Below are 9,361 nucleotides of genomic sequence, written 5' to 3' on the forward strand. Positions count from 1 at the left end.
TTTGCAGGGGGTGGAATAGAGACCCAGGAAGACCATGCTGTTTATCCAGAGGCACAGAGCTCAGAGCTGTCTGAGGTTATTCCAAGATGGTTTTGAACTGTGGTGTTGGAGAAGACTCTTGAGGGTCCCTTGGAGGCAAGGAGATGAAACCAGTCAATCCTAAAGGAAATCAACCCTGAATATTCATTGGAAGGAATGATGCTGAATCTGAAGCTCCAATACTTTGGTCACCTGCTTTGAAGAACTGACTTGTTGGAAAAGACCCTGATGCTGGGAAAGATCGAAGGCAAGAGGAGAAGGGGACAACAGAGGATGAGATGGCTGGATGGCATCACTGACTCAATGGACATGAGTTTGAGCAAACTCAAACTGAAGGACAGGGGGAAGCCTGGCATGCTTCAGTCCATGGGGTCGCAAAGAGTCAGACACGACTGAGTGACTGAACAACAATTCCTAGATACTCCAGCTATTCCCAGAGGCAGGGGTTAGGACAGGATATGTGGTCCAGAGGGAATGGGCTAGGGGGATGCGGGTCCAGGAGGTCAGACTGGGGACCAGACAAGCAAAGTGAGTTTTGAAGGATGAGGAAGTATTTCCTGGTGGAGCCAGGAAGTGGTCTGCCCAGCAGAGAACACGGCCAGCCTGGCCGGGGCCTGGCCCCCTGGGGAGACACTGATGAGGCTGATTCAGAACGTCTTGGCTTGCCCTGGTGGGACCAGGATGAGGAAGGAAGGAAAATTGTTGGGGAGGCGGGTGCAAAATTTAAAGAGGCACCAAAAACTTGGTCATCGAGATAATCTTTTTTTTCTCTCTCTCATTTTTTATTAAGATGGAAATCACATACCATAAAACCCGCCCATCTAGAGTGTCTAGTTCAGTGGGTTTCTGTGGAATCACAAGCTTATGCAACCATCACCAGTAGTCCAGAATTAGACAAACTATTTTCCTTTTTCTTGGCTGCACCACATGACTTGTGAGACCTTAGTTTCCTGACCAGTGATCCGAACCCAGGTTCCCTGCATTGGCAAGTGGATTCTTAACCACTAGACCACCAGGGAAGCGCCCCGCCCCCCCATCCTATCTTGATTTACAATTTTGATAATGTAGTCAGCATGGTGTGGGTTTTTTTTTTTCTTTGCATTTCTTTAAAGTTTTTTAAAATATTTAAGGATGTTTGGAGGTGGGGCCTTTGGGAGGGGTCACGTGAGATGAGGCCCTGAGGGTGGGGCCCCTGGCATTAGTGTCCTTATAAGGAAAGGAAGAGAGAGCCCAGAGCGCTATCTGCCAGGTGGGGACACAGTGAGACCAGGAACCAGGTCCTCAGCAGGAACCAGCCACACCAGACTTCCAGGACATGGAAGAGTCATGTCTATGATTTAGGCCCCTCCAGCCTGTGGTGTTTCTGTTATGATAACTCAAGCCCAGTAAGCCAGGAGGGGTGTGAGGGGCTGGGGTGAGGAGCATGGGGCAGGGGCAGTGGGCATGACCAAGGAGACTGCCTGGCTTTGAATCTCCCCCTCACCATCCTGCCACCCCACACCTGTGCCTCAGTTTCCCCCTCTGTGAAATGGAAACAATGTATTACCTAGGATCCTTCTGAGCATGGAATGCATTCATTCTGGTCCACACTTAGGAGAGGGCTCTGTGTATGGTGACTGCCCTCTAAGTGGGGGATTTAGGCATTGATTGAAGGCCTACTGGGTGCTGATTCAGCGCTGGGAGTGGTGATAATGCAACTGCTTTGGGTGGCGTGGTCAGGGTGGGCTTCTCTGAGGAGGTGACATTTGAGCTGAAATCTGAGTGTCGTGAAGAAAGTAAGCTAGGAACTTCCGTAGTGGTCCAGTGGGTGCCTAAGAATCCAAGTTCCCAATGCAAGTTGCCCAGGTTCGATCCCTGGTCAGGGAACGAGATCACACACACCACAGCTAAAAGAAGATCTCGAATGCCGTAACTAAGACCCAGCACAGTCATATAAATAAATATTGGAAGGGTCTGAATTTGACTTGGGGTCAATATAGCAAAGGAAACCATTGTCAGGCTTGAAGCAGGGGAGGGACTGGCCTCTGACATCTTTTTTTTTTTTTTTTTCTTTTTTCTCAAAAATGAACAAGACCTGATTCCGGTCCCCAAGGAGCAGCTTCCTGGTGGAGGCGAGTCACCATCTGAACTTGGAGACGCTGGGAAGACAGGATGGGCTGGGAGGAGGTGAACAGGACACACACCAGGTGGCAGAAATGTCAAGGGCAAAGGTGAGGAGGCCCGGTCACTTCCGGGGGTGCTGGGGGTGGATAGCAGTAGGCAGGAGGGGCCAGAATGTCTGTGTCTGTGACATCCGGGCGAGGTGCTTGGTAGGGGCCACTCTGCTCTGTCAAGCTCACCTGGTTCCAATCCCATTCCACCCCTCACAAGTTGTGTGTTCTCAGGTTGGTGACCTAACCTCTCTGAAACTCCCTTTTTTCCTGGGGAAATCAAGTTGTGAAAAGGATGATAAAAACCCATGACCTAGACTGGGCTTGGCCTGTGGAAAGAGCACTGTACACCTTCCCTATGGCAATTATCTTGAAAGCCACTTGAAGCCAACCCCCTGTCCCCAGATGCTCATGCCCCCTGCCAAACAAGTTCTCCCTGGAGTACCCAGAGGGCTTCCTCCAAACCCACAGTCTCACCATGCCCCTCTTCTGCTCACCCTTCCCGCTGTTCTCTGATTGTGCCTTTGCCCCTGCCGGTCCCTCCCCCCAACCCAAAACAGAGATGCACTTTTTAAGAAAGGTAAAAGCATGATTCTCGCTTGAATATCCAATCAATATTTGTCAGAGTTTGCACACTCGTTAACTAATGAAGGGACAGGTAAGATGTCTTCTAGGCCATCCAGAGACTGAATTGAATTTGTTTAGTTGATGCAAAATGATACAGTACAATCGTCCTTTTTCCATGATTTGCATGGATGACTTACATTTACATGATTTACATTTGTATAGATGCATGGAGTTCAACCCATTGTATTTTAGGTGGACATGGTTCCCATATGACAATCCTGACTTCAGATACCAGCTGTAAGTTCATCACGGGTGGAGACTTTTTCACATATGTTTCAGTTTAAAAAAGTATTACATTATAATATTACTTTTTTTTTTTAACCTCACCACTCAGGTTGTGTGATCTTAGTTCCTTGACCAGAGATTGAACCTGTGCCCCCTGCAGTGGAAGTGCAGAGTCCTAACCACTGGACCATCAGGGAAGTTCCCCCAGAGTTTCTTCTTAGGGTAATGAAAATGTTCTAGAATTGATCGTGGCCATGGTTGCATACATCTGTGAATATACTAAAACCACTGAATCATACACTTTAAGGGGTGAGTCATATGAGGTGTGAATTACATCTCAATAAAGCTATTAGAATAAAACAACATGGCTGCAATTCTAGGATTTCTTGGCAGACCCATTTCCCTCCCCTTTATCTGGGCTGGGTCTATAATGGCCTTGACCTCAGGGTCCTGAGGGAGGCAACACTGCCAACCATGATCCTTAACTTCAGGAGCAGCTACTGTCTTGCTCTCGGAGGAGATGTCTGAGATTCCTGAGATGTCTCATAGGAAGTCTGTGCTGTACCAATGGGCCCTGGGGAGACCCTGAGGCTACACAGAAGAAAAAGGGGCTGGCGAAGCTATAGGTTGACGGGAGAAGGAGCTCAGATCCCCCAGCCCAACTGCAAGTTGGACACCAACACTACATGGAAGAACCACTCTGCTGAGCCCCACCTGCATTCCCAACCCACAAAATCATGAGACATCATAAAGTCTGGGGGTAGTTTGTTACACAGCAGTAGATTGGAATCGAAACCTGCAAAGCCTCCTGGCACGTCTGGTTCACATTTAGGATTCTCAGACTCCTGGTGGTTCTGCACAAGAATGTGGCAGTGTGGGCAGGGCTGGCCCCACGCTGATGGTCTGCTGCCTTTGATTTGAGGGTTTGCCCTGGATCATGAGAGTCCTTACCTGCACACAAAGGGCACCTCGGCTCACAGATCCATAGCCCTCCCCCCAAACAGCTGCCCTCTGCCACCTCTGGGTCATGCAGGTGTGCAGACTGGGGACACTGCCTGCCTTAGGAGGATGTACCCTGCATCAGGAGACAAGGAATTCCCGAGTCGTAGGTACCAGAGTGAGGGCTGGAAAAGGAGGTGTGGAGAGAGGTCCCAAAGGGGGACAGGCAGACTTTAAGTGCAACAGTGACCCCAGCCCAGGTAACTACAGTCCCTCACCTGGGGACTATCCAGCATCCTCTCCACCTGTGCTGGCCAGGTAGTAAGCAGCCACCTGAGGCTACCATGCCCTTGAAATGTAGCTGGAGTGACTGAGGAACTGAATTTCAATTGAATTTCATTTTAATGAACTAAAACCCACAAACAGGGATTTCTCTGGTGGTCCAAGGGCTGAGACTCTGTGCTCCCACTGTAGGGGGCCTGGGTTTGATCCCTGGTCAGGGAACTAGATCCTGCATACCATAACAAGACCTATGCAGCCAAATAAATTAATAATTAGTTAAAAAAAAAACCTACAAATAGAAATGGTGGAGGGACTTCCCTGGTGGTCCAGAGGTTAAGACGCTGTGTTTCTACTGCAGGGGGCAAGGGTTCAATCCCTGGCCAGGGAACTAAGATCCCATATGCAGTGCAGCCAAAAACTAGAAAAGAAAACAAAGAAGTGGTGTAAAATACTTTTCCGTTAAAAACAACTTTATTGTTTCCTTAAATTGTTGAAAATTGAGCATCCAAGTTTTGATAGGCTGAAAGTATGAAAAACAGTGGATTTCAAAGACTTAATGTGAAAAAACAAGAATGTAAAATATCTCATCAATCATTTGTGTTAATAGAAAAGAATATGAAAAGAATATATATACATAAATATATATAAAGTCGTGTCCAACTCTTTGCAACCCCATGGACTACACAGTCCCTGGAATTCTCCAGGCCAGAATACTGGAGTGGGTCGCCTTTCCCTTCTCCAGGGGATCGTCCCAACCCAGGGATCGAACCCAGCTCTCCCACATTGCAGGTGGATTCTTTACCAGCTGAGCCACAAGGGAAGCCCATATATATTTATAACTGAGTCATTTTGCTATATGGCAGAAATTAACACAACACTGTAAATTAACTATACACTTCAATAAGTTTTTTAATACTTTGATAAAATTTTTAAAAATTGTGTATGTTGATTATAATGTTGGTTAAAATATTTGGGGTATGTTAGGTTAAGTAAAACATATTAAAAATTAATCTCTCTCCTTTCCTTCAGTCTTTAAAGTACTGACTAAAATATTTAAAGTAATGTGTTAGCCGTTCAGTCTTGTCGGACTCTTTGTGACCCCATGGACTGTATCCTGTCCATGGGATTCTCCAGGCAAGAATATTGGAATGGGTTGAGGTTTTCTTCTCCAGGGAAATCTTCCGACCCAGCGACCAAACCCAGGTCTCCTGCTTTGCAGGCAGATTCTTTACCATCTGAGCCACCAGGGAAGCCCCAGAATAATATAGATGGCATTCTATTGGTGTTCTATTTTTTTTTCTTGAGGATATTCCTTTTTTAAAGTGAGATATAATTGAGATATAACAGTGTGTAAGTTTCAGGTGTTGATTTGATACATTTATATGTTACAGTATGATTACCACCAAAGGTTAACCTCTCTATCCAGGTCACATAATTATCTCTTTTTTTTTATGGTAGGATATTCTGTTTGTGTTGGAACCATGTTGTTCTGCACAGCAGTCTGAGGGAGGTTGTGTATTTCATTTTTGAAACACAAAACATATCAAACAGACAAAGAGCATCTATGTCTTAGGCAACCTTAGCCTAAAGCATAGAAACATTCACAACTACCAGGCTTCCAGAACACAACCACCATGCTGACTTCTGGGTTAACCACGTCCCCACTTTTCCTTTCAGTTCTCTAATATTTATAGCACCCTGAAATAACTATACAAACGGTAGCCTACTGGAGCTAGTCTTCTGCACTTTGTTTTTTACATGCTCTTTTGTTTAGGCGGTCATTCTGGGCATTCACTTTTACTGCTGTATAGTGTTCCACTGTGAGTCTACACAAAGGTATCAGTGTATTCTGTTTTTAAATCTTTTAAAATTTGTTATTATTTTTTGGAGGGGGCAGGCTGCATGGCTTGTGGGACCTTAGTTCCCTGACCAGGGATTGAACCTAGGCCACTTAGGCACTTAGTGAAAGTGCCAAGTCCTAACCTACTGGACCACCAGGGAATCCCCTCACACACACCATTTTTTTTCAAATTGAAGTACAATTGACAATGTGCTCATTTCAAATGTACAGCAAAGTGATTCAGTTATACATACATACATATATATATGTATATATATATATAAATACACACACATATATATATATATAAATTTTCAGATTCTTTTGCATTATGGTATCACAGGATACTGAACATAGTTCCCATGGGTGTGTTCTTATTGAAGGATATTTGAGCTGTTTTCAGTTTTTGTTTCCCTACAACAACAAACAGTGAGGGTTTCGAAACTCAAATCAAGTCCTCTCCTATATGATAAGGAACTAAGTTCTGGGACAATGGCCAGCAAGGATGTATATCCTTTTAACATCAGTACCAGTGTGCTTGGGAGTGGGCCCTGCTCCAGGGGACACCTTCACTGCAGCATCATGAACCCTGGAGCCAGACCACCCAGCTAAATGGCACCCAGCTTCCATGATCAAAGGACCCCCGCACCCCCACCCCCGCCACAACATATTTATGTGTGCATGTGTGCTCAGCCGCTTCAGTGGTGTCCAGCTCTTGCGACCCCATGGACTGTAGCTCGCCAGGGTCCTCTGTCCATGGGATTCTCCAGGTAAGAATACTGGAGTGGGTTGCCATGTCCTTCTCCATAAGATCTTCCCAACCCAGGGATTGAATCCGAATCTCTTACATCTCCTGCATTGGCAGGCAAGTTTTTTACTACTAGTATCGCCTGGAAAGCCCTACTTATTAATTAATTTTTGGCTGTGCTGGGTCTTTGTTGCACGTGGGTTTTCTCCAGTTGCGAGCGGGGGCTACTCTCCAGTTGCAATGTGCTTGGTCTTCTCATTGTAGTGGGTTCTCTTGTTGCGGAGCCTGGGCTCTAGAGTGCAGGCTCAGTAGTTGTGGTTCTGCAGCAAGTGGGCTCTTCCCGGACCAGGAATCAAACCTGTGTCTCTTGTATTGGCAGGCGGATTCCTCACCACTGAGCCACCAGGGAAGCCCATATACTTATTATATTCTAACATGCCACTCCTGCCGGCTTCCCAAGGGCAGGGACAGACCTTTGTTCTGGTCACTGGTGTCTGGCACTGGGAGATGTCAATCCACACCTGTTGATTTCATTTTTCCCCCAAGCCCATTTAACAAGCAGCTGTCCCTCCAATCCTAGCGCTACCCTGCCCCCCAGATTTCAGTTGGAATTTCAGGGTTCCAGCTCCAGGTTCCTGACTTCTGATCCTAGATTCCAGGTTTAGCCTCCAGGCTCAGGAATCCGACCAAACTTGTCCTCCTCTGGGCTCTGAAACAGGGCTTCCCGATCCAGGGTCTAGAACCCCAGCTCCCCAACAGACACGAGAATCAGGGTCCCCCAAATTCAGACCCTTCAATGCGAGTGGTCCCCTCTCCTCCCATCCGGAATCCACGCCCTCCACCCCCACCCCCTAGCTCCAGGTTTTGCATTGAGCCCGCCCCACCCCTCCAGATTCCAGATTCCGCGGTCCTGCAGGTCCAGGCGCCGGAATTCAGCATCCAGGCTCGTGATCCGGGCTGGGAGCCAGCGGGAGTCGTTGGACTGAGATTTTGAAAAATTTGGCGCCAAACTCCAGCAAGATGCCGCGGAAGGGACGGGGGATGGGGGATGGAGCGGGGAGGGAGAGTGGACGGCGGGCAGAGACTGGCCGGTCCTCCCGGGCTCAGGGATTTCTCGCCCACCGACCGCACCCTCCACACCCAAAGCAGGCAGCAACTGCCCATTAACTCACAAGCGCCCTGGGGTCAGAGGGTCCTGGGTTCGAACCCCATCCCCTCCCCGCCCCTGGTGGCGGGGGTTCCCAGGACAGGTCCCCGGATCGCCCCGTGCCTCAGTTTCCCGTCTTGGAAATGGGCCGAGAATCCCACCACCACCACCACCACCACCAACCCCAGCCATGTGTCGCGCCTGGTGAGCCCGTAAAGTGGACAGGCCATCTTCTCCGGGTGGCCAGACCTAGGGCTCAGCGGGGCGGGGTGGGGTTTGGGGTGAGGGGTCTGGACCAGCAGTCGCCGCCCCGCCGGCTCAGCGCCAAAATTTGAAAATTGCCAGCGCCTCCCAAACTGAGCACGCGGAGGGGAAGCACCGGCCCCACCCACGGGAAGCGCAGGGCTTTCTGGGACTTGGAGTCCAGCCCCCTCCCCCCGGGCTCCTCGATGGGCTAGGGGCGGGGAGGGCGCTCGGGGCACAGATGGGGCGGAGAGAAGGGGCCAAACTCCAGACTGAAGTCAGGCCCGTGCAGCCCCGGGTGGGGGATGACCGCAGGGAACAGAATTCCTGGAGGAGGGAACAGCGCAGGCCAAGACCTGGAGGCAAATGGGACATCCACATTCCGTGAGAGGCCAGCCTGGTGGACGCAGGGTAGGCTTTGGGGCCTTGCATGGCAGAAGACCCGGGCGGTGGTCAGTGGGACCTCTGATGGGGAGGGGATTGCAGCAATGTCTAGAGGGTGGAGGGGAGGAAGGTGATCCCATACTACCTCAAACCCAAACGTTAATCGTTTTTCTTTCCTCCCACCCCTCGTTATGTTGTATCACTTATTAGTGATAAGTGTTAATCTCTCAGACTATTCATGACCCCATGGACTGTAGACCGCCTGGTTCCTATGGAATTCTCCAGGCAAGAATACTGGAGTGGGTTGCCATTTCCTTCTCCAGGGGATCTTCCCCACTTGGGGATGGAACCTGGATCTCCTGCATTGCAGGCAGAGTCTTTACCTCAAGCTTCCTCACGTTCTACCTACTGTTTTGTATTTGGTGTTTCTCCTAGTATGAGGGGCTTCCCTGGTGGCTCAGTAGTAAAGAACCCACCTGACAATGCAGGAGACGCAGGTTCCTGCATCCTGCCTGGGCAATCTCATGGACAGAGGAGCCTGGTGAGCTAAGCCAATGGAATCACAAATAGTCCTACAGTACTTGGTGACTAAACAACAACATCAAGAGTCAAGAGAGGTAAGCACCAAGGTCAGACCCTCCACCAGACGTCTGGAAAAGGAATCAAGTTTTCATGTGTCATTTGCTGGGGTCCCTGAGAAGGTTGTTTGCATCAAGTCCTCTGAGGTTAAATGTCTG

The 9,361-nt window shown here is 48.9% G+C and overlaps 1 long non-coding RNA gene and 1 other non-coding gene across 2 annotated transcripts; one reads left to right on the forward strand and one right to left on the reverse strand.

Annotated features, from left to right (window-relative positions):
- Positions 1–1,783: 1,783 nt before the first annotated feature.
- Positions 1,784–3,404, forward strand: LOC139183900 (uncharacterized). Its single transcript, XR_011567407.1, has 3 exons — positions 1,784–2,249; positions 2,979–3,053; positions 3,151–3,404. It is a non-coding gene; the product is annotated as an uncharacterized lncRNA (long non-coding RNA).
- TRNAG-UCC (transfer RNA glycine (anticodon UCC)) lies at positions 3,166–3,238 on the reverse strand. Its single transcript has one exon. It is a non-coding gene; the product is annotated as a tRNA-Gly (tRNA).
- Positions 3,405–9,361: the final 5,957 nt, after the last annotated feature.

Source organism: Bos indicus, chromosome 7 (assembly GCF_029378745.1).
Source record: "Bos indicus isolate NIAB-ARS_2022 breed Sahiwal x Tharparkar chromosome 7, NIAB-ARS_B.indTharparkar_mat_pri_1.0, whole genome shotgun sequence".
NCBI classification, from domain to species: Eukaryota; Metazoa; Chordata; class Mammalia; order Artiodactyla; family Bovidae; genus Bos; species Bos indicus.